The sequence below is a fragment of the Trematomus bernacchii genome, unplaced genomic scaffold (genome assembly GCF_902827165.1).
Source record: "Trematomus bernacchii unplaced genomic scaffold, fTreBer1.1, whole genome shotgun sequence".
Classification (NCBI taxonomy): Eukaryota; Metazoa; Chordata; class Actinopteri; order Perciformes; family Nototheniidae; genus Trematomus; species Trematomus bernacchii.
In genome coordinates, this window is record NW_022988007.1 from 1,090,636 (window position 1) to 1,103,769 (window position 13,134).

The 13,134-nt window shown below is 39.2% G+C and overlaps 1 pseudogene; it reads right to left on the minus strand.

Annotated features, from left to right (window-relative positions):
* Positions 1 to 444: 444 nt before the first annotated feature.
* Positions 445 to 8,005, minus strand: LOC117472176 (annotated as a pseudogene).
* Positions 8,006 to 13,134: the final 5,129 nt, after the last annotated feature.

Consider the following 13,134-nt stretch of genomic DNA (forward strand, 5'->3'; position numbering starts at 1 on the left):
GGATATCATAAGAAACTCTTCACTAACTGTTTTTTTTATACATACAGATATGTTACACAGCATATAGTGAATATGGCAAAACAAAATTCCCTCTACAAATATTTATTTTTTCATTATTACCATAAGTAATAAGGCACAGTTTATTTAAATCTTACAATTGTAATGCAAAATAATATTTTTCCAGGAGCTATTTATTTTGTTAAGATACCCTGTGTATTGATTAATGGGCTAATAAGAAGAAATAACATATCGATTATGATTTAAAACTGTACGTTTTCCGTTTTATCAATCAGGCTGTTCAAAAAATTCCCAGATCATCACTCAATGATCAAACGCAGTATCGTTTCCTTCCACCACAACATTATTTAACAACATGCTGTTTTTCCCTTTCCTACTTTGAAGGTGAATTTGCCCAGCACCTCAGGAACATATTCCTTCTGATATTCAAATAGCCACGCTATTTTCTAGCTCCGCTGGATCCAGGTATGTGTATGGGACCTCCAGGCTCAAGTTTCTAAGACGGATGTGTGCACTCAATGTTTGAAGCTCTCCTTGATAGGCCCTTATCAGCTCGCAGGGGATCGTCTCGTCAAATTTCGCATCAGGGTAGTGGCCAAGATGTACCTGATGGCATCAATTATACATCAAAAATAAATGTTCGTGCTCAAATTTAAATGTATATCAAACATAAAACAACATTTGGCTATATAATATAATGCTAATAATATTAATTGATTTGATACAGCATCTGAACATCTTGAGGTGATATGTAATTTATTTCACAGGACTTTTTTTGGCACTTACGGTGTCAGAGACCGAGTTGCTGAGTAGCCACAAGGTGGCCATTGCGTGAGCTGTCTCACCCTTGTTAGGCAATGTCTGCAGCAGTGTTTCCTCACTTGTTGTCCCCTTTGTGGTTGGTGGAGGAAGTTGCATTGTGGAGGGACTGTTGGGCATCCAGCCACCATAGTCATACTGCAACAAATTAATATTTGTGTGCCATTACATTTAGAACAAAACATGTGCAGACATTAATGGTCCAGAGAGGATGAGGAGAGGAGAGGACCAAGTTTTCTGTAGTGCCTCCTTGAAGTTCAATGTTTTTCTTAAGATACATATTCACTATTAAGAAAGAGAAAAAGAAGAAGACAGAGCCACATGCAGGATAGGAGAGGTGGCAGAGTGAAGAAGCCAGGGAGCAGTTACCCAGGAGGTGAGGTGAACTGGCTCCAGCTACCAGTCCACACTCCTTATTTTCTTTTGGCCTGATCGGGACGTGAACCTGGGACCCTTCGGTTCCCAGGCCAAGTCCCTAGGGACTGAGCCAATGCTGCTCTTATTATATGGTATATAATAGTATATTATATAGTATATTACATAGTATATTATATAGTATATTACATAGTATATTATATATCCCTCAGCCCCGTGTCCTGGATTTTTAGTGTCAGCTCTTTCTGCTACTACATCCACAAACTCACAGTACCTGCCGTTTTGCAATAAAAACTTTTTCAAGTAATACAACTCCTTTCTGTTCTCGTTGTTTTGCATTGTGGGTTCAATCCAGTTTGCTCTTGTGAGTTTAACAACAATTTTACAGTTTGTTGATTTTGGCTTAAAGCCTCACTGTGCCTATGTAAAGCCTTGCTGACTTACTAACATAGCTTTCAAATATTATTTATTTTAAAGATTTGCTTACAATCCTCTGAGTCTAATGTAATTTGTTTTAACAGAATTCATCCATCGTTCTCCAGGACAGAACAATATGAATAAAACCTTATTTACCCATTCCACACACATACATAATAATTGTGGTATATTAGGAGGCTTCACCTGTCCAGTGTTCACGGCTGAGTGCTGTCCTGAGCAGGTGAAGATCACCATGGTGACAAACTTCACCAACTCTTCCACGGTGGTGAAGCTCTGTGGGATCCCTGAGAACCAGAGAGAATTAAATGCTTTACTAATCATATTAATGTGCACAGTTATTATCTAAAACATTTAGCTTTTCTTTAGCCCACCTGTTGATGATTGGGAAAGAAATCCATATTTAAAGATTTCGGAAATCCAATCCTGCAGTTGTTCGTCCTTCCAAACCTGGGCATCACTCTCGTAGTTGAAGCTGAGCATTCCCTGCACAAACCTGAAATGTAAAACACATTTCTAGCTGGTGTATTATACACACTGCACTAGTATGACACTCTGGAGAGACATCTTTCAATGGCCCATTCCTTTAGAAGAGTCAGGTCTGTGCTTTTGAACATTTTGGTGAAAAAGAGGATCCTAACTTTGAGGAACATGCCAATTTAGCTTTTTTGCTGAGTTAGCCCAGCTTAACCTGGCTTCCATGATGCATACCACCAATGGGTGTCACTTTGTTATGAAAATAGTAGGACTAGTGCTCTTTAATGGGGCAATAACTGCATTAAAACAGATCTATAGCCTTTGTGCGTGCCAGCAGATTGATCCTTTCTTCATTGACATAATTGGTTTTATGTGATTCAGTTGTTTGCTTGGTTCCAACAAACCTAACCCTAAGCATCATCTGACTGTTTCTCGCATGGCAACCACATTTGCCTACAATATACATTATTTGCATTCCTAGAACATGATTATTATTACAGAATAGAAACTGCCTACACTATTATACCTTTGGATGATATCCCAGAGCTTGAGTCCATCATCCCTGTAGTAGAAGTTGGGCACAGCCTCCAGGCCACGCTCAGTGATGTCCTCTGGTATGCAGAGGGAGTTGTAGGTCAATGAGGACAGTGATCGCTTCAGGACGGTCTTCAAAGCCTTTCCACCAGAAGATACAAACTAGGGAACAGTCAATATTTCGGGATATAGTTAGAGACAAATACTGTACATGATATTAAAAAAGTTGGTCTTTCCGTACCTGTGAGAAAGTTCCTTTCTCAGATATGAGTGTTTTTCGAGCTAGGAAGTTGATATGCAGAGTGTAACGAGTGTGAGGTTCGAGCAGCTGGAAAGAGAGAACTCTGTTAGTGACACTATTACATTCTAACAAAGTAAGCAAGTTGAAACAATACAGCTACAGTGAATCAAGTATTCTTCTTCCAGGTACCTTATGCAGTAGATGTGTCCTTGACAGATTGCGCATCAGTGACACTGTGAAGACTTCAGCCAGCAGATGTGTGCGCAGCAGGTGAAAATTCAGTTGATGCAAGTTGAAATCTGCACTTCTCACAAAAACCTTGGCCATCAACCAGTCATACTCAGAATCAGTAGGCAGGAAGATGGGGTTGTCTCCTGCTGGAGTCTGCTTCAGCTGCAGGAGAAGGAAGGGTGATGTGGTTCGTTCAATCCATTGATACATTTTCTGTAATGTTTGTTTCTTTGGCTATTTACTATAACTTTTCTCTACTTTTCAGTCAATCTGTTAAACGCTTAAATATGGAAGTTAGAGCAGAGGGACTGCCTTCTCAGACTGTGACTTCATTCACTGCTTAGGTAATCAATACTCCTATATCTTTAGCAAGTAGTTTCATAGCAACTATTTGCTATGTTGCTCAGGAGGAAGAGCGCCGTCCACCAATTGTCGGGTCAATGGTTTCAATAGTGTCCTCGGAAAAGAAGCTGATCCCTGAATTGTTCCCGATAGAATGGCCAATTGGGGTGTATATTAGTCTCCCCTAATTAGTGTGTGAATTGATCAATGCTGACATGAGAGTAAAGCACTTTGATTGGTCCCAGAGACTGGAAAAGTGCTATATATATATATAGATGTACTGCATTTATATAGAACCTTTAAGGGGACATTTTTCATTTTCATTGAAGCCCATGTCAGACCAAAGGGTTACATTTAGAGCAGCAGCCCCACGTTCCTTTGTCTTTTATACATCAATGCTTTTGTGTCTTGTAAAAAAAAAGTTGATCCAACTCAACTATTCCTGCCTGGCTCTGGCTCAGGCAGGAATAAATAAACGTATAGGCCGACTTCTTCTGCAGTTTGAATGATAGTTGAATCAATGATAGTTAATCAATGCATACATATTTTATGTTACCTACTTGAGTGCAAATCTCACCTGAATAGCAAGTGGCATCAGCTTGTCATCAGGTGTTTTGTGGAGCAGGACGAGGGGAGCCGCAATATACTGCTGCTTCCTACGGATGATGTTTGCTTTCAGTCCATCCAGAAGCTTGTAGTCACACAGGAATATGTTGCCTTTCTGTTTTAGAGAGGATGAGAAACTAATGTATTAGATTAATTAGAATCACATCAACACAGTATAGATATTACACATATTAAATGAACATGTTATTGTGACAGACAATTCTTAATTCACCATGTCATTAGGCAAAACAAGTTTCTACTACTGAGAGTATCAAGACAATCACCTTCATTTCCTCTGCTAAGCTACACGGACCACTGGGGAAGACCATCTCATCAGTGACAGGAAAGTTGTTGGGCAGAGCTGAACAACGTCGGATCAACATGGGGTTGACACCATTTAGGTACTGGTAGCCAAAGAAAGCATCCTCTTTCCAATGTTTCTGGACACAGTCTAGACAAAAAAGTGGCAGTTTGACTTTATTGAGTTTCAAACTAGAAATGTTAACTCTTCTTCTGTTAACACCTTTACTGTACCCTGCATGGGAAACTTTAAAATAGGAAACCATGTGTCACACAGAATGCAGACACACACATATTATTGGACACTGTTTGTATTTGTCTGGGTCTTGATTGTGTGATTAATCACAGTTTCTAGTTCTTCCTACACAAATGTAAAAATATATGATCAGTGTTCAATGTAAGAAAATAATCCTCTCAACTGATCGCAAAACAAGGCCATTATACCAGAGGCCATTTTGAAAGAGAGAGCTTGAGGTTGACTCCTGCCCACCTTTCCATTTACTTTAGTAAAATAGCTACATGTTATGCATGATTGTGCCTTGTCCTCCATGCTACTCTCTTTTGTGGGGTCGCTCAGGGGTCTATTCTCGGTCCCACCTGATTTACCATTTTAGGCTACAACATCAATTAATAATAATAGTAGCGGCAAACACTCCCTATGACTTATGCCACTGAGAGGCTAAAACTTGCTTTTTGCTGTGACACGTTCCATACATAGTCCGTGATGTGGTTAGAGTTCATGGTGTTTTATCAGTGGCGAACCGTCAGGGCCTTCAAGGTATTCAGAGAATACCCTGATAACTCAGATAAAAAAAATACATTTATCGATTTAATTATATAAATACAATTTAATAAAATGTAAATACATTTTATAAATGAGAATCGTATCTGTGTTGTTGATCTGTAATAAACAGTGTTACGTTGATTTGTTTGTCCTTCTCGGACCTTGCACTACGCATTTTAGAAAAGAACTGCAACCAATCAGATCTGTTTCTGCGTCTGTGGGTATTCTGTATCCTTGATAGAAGGCCCTGGTCGTTGCACTGAATGAGAGCGAACACTCTGATTGACAGTTTGATCAACCAATCATATATTGATTTGTAGCCAATGGGCGTATTCTTTCGGAGTTTCCCACGGTGCAGGGTATGCTAAAAGGCCCGTTAGTTCTGACAGGTGCGAGACACAGGATATAGATGGGCAACACATCCTCACTGTCTACAGAAGGTCCAGTTGTGATATACACGCTTCGACCCTGTGTTTTATAAAAACACAAAACAAACAATATCCAAGTCTGGACCACACGCTCAACAGAAAGTGTCGGCGCAATTTACCCTCTACTCTTTGTCACACACAAAACCAGGATCCCACAGGTGTGGTTGATTACCAATTAACTACACCAATGTGACAAATTACGCAAGTGTTAACCAATAAGAATTAAACGTCATGTAAAAGGAAATGAAGATAATAATATAAATAATAAGCAATGGCAAAACAAGCATTTTGGCTCCTACAATAATAAAATGTTATATATTAGTTAGTACTATTATTAATATTATTATTGTTATCATGCATACAGGGTCAAGTATACCATTGAACTTCTATGATAGTACACCTGATAAGTGGTTCTTGGTGTGTAATATTCCCCTGATATCATCAATATCAGTCCAGTTCTCTTCGGAACAAGCAATTCCCTTCAGGAGCAGCTCAGCCAGCCTAGAACAAAGAAAAGCATACAATATTATTATAGGTAGGTAAAACAGGGAGACTGTAAATCCACACAGTATTGGTGAAAGGAAACACAACTGAATCATCTAGTTTTCCCCTGCTCTACAAAGCAAAAAAGGCAACATCATCACAAGAATGTCTGTAATGTTTTACTCTGACAATAAGCAATGCTTATTTGACATGAATCTAGAGTACACATATGTGTTTTGAAGACGTCACCCAGTGATGAGATTGAAGTAAAACTCAAAGGACTTGGTCCAGGAAAAGTGGACCTCCAAGGGCAGAGAATGAAGCGTTCCTGCCTTCATGCAATGGGGCATTCCTTCTCCATATGAATGCCAGCTGTGAAAAATAGGAAATAGCAAAGTGGTGAGGCCATTCTCAGCTTGTAAAACTATTACTTTAATGCTTAACCAGGGGGGAACTGCACCTACAAGTAGGCCATTTTATTTGTAATCATAAACCCTGGTGCAACAATGTCACATTGTGATTCATATGTCATGACATATAATGAATATATTTCCCCAAAAGTGGAGGAGATTCTGATACATGTTATCTTAGGATTTAATACAATTAAAATGTGAATATGCTCTGAGCTCTTACTGATAGTGTTTCTCTCGCCAAGCCGGGTCTACCTGATGGCTTGTTGCCATAACAGACATTTTTATAGGCGGCGTAACCGGAGCTTAAAAAAAGAATCAAAAAAAGTTTTAACATACAGAATTTTGTCTGGACTCCTTATAGACCAGCTTGAAGAATTTGTTATAACTTCATATCTTCTGGAAAGTGCACATTGTACTGGAGGTCAAACAAACATTTCACAAACCTTTTTCCTCATCGAAGTAGTGTACATCACTGGTAGTGATGGAGCGGAAAATGGGAAACTTGTAGGTGCCTCCCTCAGGGGATCTGACTACCACCTTGACAGGGAACCAATCATCTTGTATTTCTGTTGGCTTTTTGTCTAGCTCTATCTGATGCAGCTCTCCAATGGAGACAGGGCAGGAAACAGTGAAAGAAGACACCTGGTATAATGACAGAAATTGTTTGGAAACATTGATACAAGAGATAAAGTGTATTTGATAACCAATAAGCTTTGACATCCAAATGATTATCACCAAATGACTGAATGTAAAAGGGTTAAGAAAATAATAAAATGTGCGCAATACAGAAGATATGTTCACTGTCTTTGCTTCTTCTTCCCAGAGAGCAACTAGATGTCATATATATATATATTGGGAGGGATGAAAGCCTCTTTAATGGTCACACATGCAGAGCACACAGCACACACAGTGAAATGTGTTCTCTGCTTTTAACCCATCCTAGTACCAGGAGTCTAGTACTAGGAGCAGTGGGCAGCTATTGTACAGCGCCCGGGGAGCAATGGGAGTGAGGGGGGAAGGGGGGTGTCCGGTGCCTTGCTCAAGGGCACCACGGCAGGGCAGGAGGTGAACTGGGACCTCTGCAAGTAGCAGTCCACACTCCATTTTTAGGTCTGGTCGGGGACTTGAACCGGTGACCTTACTGCTCACAGTCCAATCCCCTACTGACTCAGCCACTGTCAAGGCTGCAGAGTGTTCCTTGTATGAACACTTACCTGTGCTATCTTGTATTTCAATCTTATTCATGTTGCTTAATAAACACCTTATTATTTGAGTGTCTGTAAATTAGTACTAGTGTGTGTGTTATCTCTTGTTCAGTTTGAGGAAGCATGTTAAAGCCTTCGTTTGAATATAGAAAGGCGTATTGAAGACTTACAGCTCCTGGGATGAAGGAGGAATCTACTTCAAGCCAGGTGCGTTTGCTCTCCCCATCTTTCCCCACCAGCTTAATGTAGACCTTGTGTGAAGTGCCGGAATCATCACGGCAGGCAGTGGATACTGTCACTTTATAGTCCACCATTTTCGCTCTGGAAAGCAGAAGAATCCTGGTTGTGAGAGAACTATAATAACCATTCAGTACTAATACGAGTAACTGTGATCAACCTCAAATCATAAAGCATCTCTCTTACCTTTTAATGAGAGCGGGAAGTTTCTCTAAAGAAAGGCTCTTTCGATAAAAGTCATCCCCACTGATTCTGCTATTTATACAAACAGTTTTGTGGGAGTGTCCAGCAAGAAGTAGTAGAATAAAGTTATGGTGACGTAAAGTCAGACATGTAGGGCATTCACCCGAAGGTTGTTCAAATGAGTTCCTGATAATCATTGAGAAATATGTTTGCATATTAAAACAGGTAAAACAATATGAACTATGAAACCATTAGTTAGTCCTGAAGGCCTTTTCTATTCTTCTATCTATCTTCAACCCCTTATCCTGGGTCAGGTTGCGGAGGAAGCGGTTCCAGCAGAGGGCCCCAAACTTCCCATCCCCTGGCCACATTAATCTGTCTGCCCCTCTATACCTGCCTGGAACACCTCCCGAGGGTGGCGGCCAGGTGACATCTTTACCAGGTGCTCGAACAACCTCAACTGGCTTCTCTTTTAATAGAAAAATATTATACTCACTTATGTTAGGGAATAATTCTTCTAGATATCTAACCTTTTGCTCTGTGACGTTTTATGATCTACTCTGACGTCTGTTATCTCCTTTAAGGAAAGGCATTGGTGCCATATGTGTTGTTGTCACCAGTTTGTGACCGGTCAACTTGTCTGGCACGAATGGTAATTGTTGTGAGAACGCTGAGGCACTTCTTTATCGGTGTTTGTGGACTCTAAGATGTGAAATCTTTGAGGCCATGAGTGTCGGACGCAGGTGGTTCAGTGTTCCCAGCTGTTTAGTCTACTCCTTCAGAGATGTTGATTTCTCTCTGTGAACCTGTTAAAAGGTCTAGCATAGAGAGAGGCTCTTCAGAATTGACGTGGCAACTCTACCGTGTAGTCAGAACCTCTGACTCTTTGATTTGTGATGTGAATCCTCCGGCCGAATACTCTGAATAAACCCATCAGTGTTTGACATCAAAACTCCAACTCTCACCGTGTCTCCTTCCTGAGTCGGTGACTCCATGCATTACTACACAGAAGTTTCCTCCACAACTTACTTATTATAATAATATCATTGTGTGATTCTTATTTGCTAATGTTTATCTATATCAACTGTCTTTCACTTCTTTGCTATGCTTGGGAAATGCTCTTATTAAGAATATGTGTTGCAATGTTGTTAGTTACACTCTATGTGCACCAGCAGTATGAACTTCAACTCAGGTGAACTGAGAACATCCTGATACTCCCTAACTCCCTAAACTTCCAGAATGCTCCTTTCATTATCATCAAGAGTCACCCCTCCCTTTCTCCTCTCTCTGTGTTTAAATATGCAACCCAAACTCTATTCTTGGTCTTTTACTCTGCAGACTGTAAGCTGAACAACTTTCGATAGTGTACATTGAAAGTAAGGGTAGATTACGGGAAGGTATTCCACAACACTGATATCATGCGAGGCTGCATTACACAATGACGTATCCTACTCTTACTCCATGGAGCTGCCTGTCATCCCATCCTATGTTGTCTAATACCAGTAATATACCAGTAAGCGACACACAAATGTTGCGTCTCCCCATCAAGAGAGAGCGATAGATAATCATGACCCACTCACTAACATCACCCTTACTGATGTGACTGATAACCTCTGGTAACGAACTATGATCCGTGGTGTTTTTTGACAATCCAGACACACCTATTCTGATTCCAAAATATCCTGATCCACTCAACTGATTCCTGACTATGACTATGGAGCTGACTGGTGTGCTCTGAATGAACATTAAATGTTGCATGTTTCTGACATTATTTTAATTTAATTTTTTGTGACTCAGATAATTGTGCTGTCGACGTAATGCTTGATAAAAAGATGCCAACAATTTTTGATTTAGATAATTCAGTTACTTACATTTCTTTGGCAAAAACTGACATTTGTCAGTGGTAAAACGAGGCTTGTATGTTGTGTGCTGTCAGTGTTCTCTTTATGCAACCTGGCATGATATCAGTTTGGTTGAAGTGGAATACCATACCGTAATCTACCATTACTTTCATTGGACACAAGGTCCCAACCCAACGTTGTTCAAAGAGTTCCTGAGAATCATTGACCAATTCATTATTAATGAAAACCATAGGGATAGGTGTTACCAGTTGAGTGCCGGACAGGTAAATATCCTAGCTACACAGATATGTTAATAATATGTCTCTACACTGTGGATGTGGATAGCAACCTTTTTGAGCTTTCCAACTCTGGAAATGTGAAAATAATATGAGAATGCTGACACTTTTTCCCCGCAAAAAAACAACAAATGAATTGTCATAGTGTGCAGACATTAGGCAGTATTGTACTTATATTTATTGACATGGAAGTCAATGAGGAAAAATACTTACATGATTGTGTATAAAATGCAGCACGCCAGATCAACACAAGCTTCCTCGCTCATTCAAAATATCGGTACCACTTTACAAAAAGACTACCCTTATAAAGGGTTTACGAATAGTTTGTAATTCATTTATTAATTAGGTTGTGAACACTTTATAAATCCTTAATAAGCTTTTATAAGACATGAGATAAACAGGGCAACTGTGACCGGTTGCTTGCCAAATAGTGAGCCCACATTTTTCTGTACTGCTAAGTCTTATTATAAATGGTAGTAACTCATTAATAAATGGGAATGTGTTTTAAACTTTACAATAAGGCTCTCTTTTGGCAACTATAAATGTTAGTAACTCATAAATAAATGGTCATAATGAGATGCCAAAAAACATCAAGATGGAAGGGGGGAATCAACTCAGTGAACAACAGATACCAAGGATGCTGGCTGATGAAGAAGACGAAGTAAGCTAGGTAGCCAATATAAGGCTTAGTCATCTTGCCAAATAGTGAGCCTGTGTTGATGTATATATATATATATGTAACCATGTTAAAACTGGTTTATAAATGGTTCTTAATGATTAATAAAGTGTTTACAACCTAATTCATAACCTAATTTTAAACCCTTTATGAATCCTTCATAAGGGTAGTCTTATTGTAAAGTGGTACCAAAATATCAGTGTAGGTCACTGCAAATTAGATAGATAGAGATTTATTGTCTCCCTTGGGAGAGATTTGCCTTGGGCAGTCGAGAGAATACACATAAACACAGGTATACAACAACCAGAGTCACAGATACACTACAAAGATCACATGGCATACATAAGATATACAAACATACAGGTGTACCCGTTACACTCCATCATTAATTAGGCCGAACTGTCAATTTATTGACAATTGAGTTAAACAAGAAATCTGAATTTACCATGCAGGGCAGGGCAGCCAATGGACCAACACTTCTTTACAGCCCTTTGAAACAGAAGAGAGGACAACAACTAAATATTAATTATTTTAATTTATAATTCAATACTTCATTGCATTCCATCCCCCAGCATTTTAAAATGGTAAATGCTTGGATTAATGTAAGACCTCCCAGAGAACAGCTCAACATTTTATTTCAGAATTTCTGACAAAATTCAACAATTTCAAAACTATTATGTTTGTTGTGTTGAAGGTCCATACCTGTTGTGTACTTCATGCAAACAATATAGCTACTAACCTTTCTTTCACGTGTCTTTGACACAGATTGTCACAGATATTTCTTCCTGTATGTTCCTGCCTGTGTACATGACATAAGCTGCTGCTCATAACCAATTGCCCCTTGCGGGATTAATAAAGTTGTTGATTGATTGATTGCACTGGAAACGCGTCCAGTTTGCTGTGATATTCACGCGCTGTAAAGAAACATGATCACATAATGTTAATAAAAACCATCATATGCAAATGTCACAGAAGTAAAGACCACAGAAGAGAAGAGTTGGAGGCACTACAGAGATCACCAAATTCGGGCAGCTATCAGTTTTGTCTTACTGTGTTTATTTTGATTTATTTCAATAAACGTTTGACCATTGTAAAGAACCAAGTAATATGTGTTATGATAATAAGGATGCAGTTAAATATAATTTAAAATAAAATCCATAAATCCAAAACTTGATATCATGTATGGTCTTGCAAACTTTTAAGTTGGGTTTTCAAATTGAAAAACACAATTTGTAAGGCCTCAAACAAATGCATGTCATTTCATTTAATTTCAAACCTTTATTTAACCAGATGGTCCCATTGAGATCATAGATCTCTTTTTCAAGGGAGACCTGCAGCAAATAGGTTCCACATGAAACATAAAACAATAAAGGACATCATACATTATATTTACAGGTTACATTTACATAGTTATCGACATTTACAAGTGCCCATAGTATCAACGAGCATTTAATTTAGCCTAGCTTTAAAAACATGCAGAGGAATGAGATTGCTCAGTTTCAATTCTTGCTGAAGATTGTTCCAAGCAAGTGGAGCTGCGCACATAAAAGCTGTCTTACCTAAGACAGTCCTTGCTCTTGGCACATCTAACAAGACTACATCATGCGATCTCAGACAATAGCTGCTTGCAACTCTCTGTGTTATCAGAGAGCAGATATAATACGGGAGTTTACCCAACATGGCTTTATAAATAAACGTGTACCAATGACTGAGCCTCCGTACAGTAAGTGATGGCAAACCTGCCTTGGCATACAGGGTACAGTGATGTGTAAGTGCTTTACAATTTGTGACAAATCTCAGTGTGCTGTGATAGGCGGCATCTAACTTGTTCAGGCAATGGGCAGGTGCATTCATATACAACAAATCACCATAGTCCAGCACAGGTAAAAAGGTCACAGTGACTAGCCTCTTCCTGGCCTCAAGTGAGAAACAGGACTTGTTTCTGAAAAAGAAACCTAGCCTAACCCTCAGCTTTTTAAGCAGGTTATTGACATGAAGTTTAAAAGTAAGACAATCATCAAGCCAGATACCTAGGTATTTATAACAGGCAACCACTTCTAGTACTTGTCCTTGCATAGTAACAATATCTAAAACAGGCTCTGGTGTCTTTTTAGCTTTTGAAAAGAGCATTACCTTGGTTTTATTAACATTTAAAAGAAGCTTAAGTTCAGAGAGCTGAGTCTGAATAATGTTAAAAACAGCCTGTAATT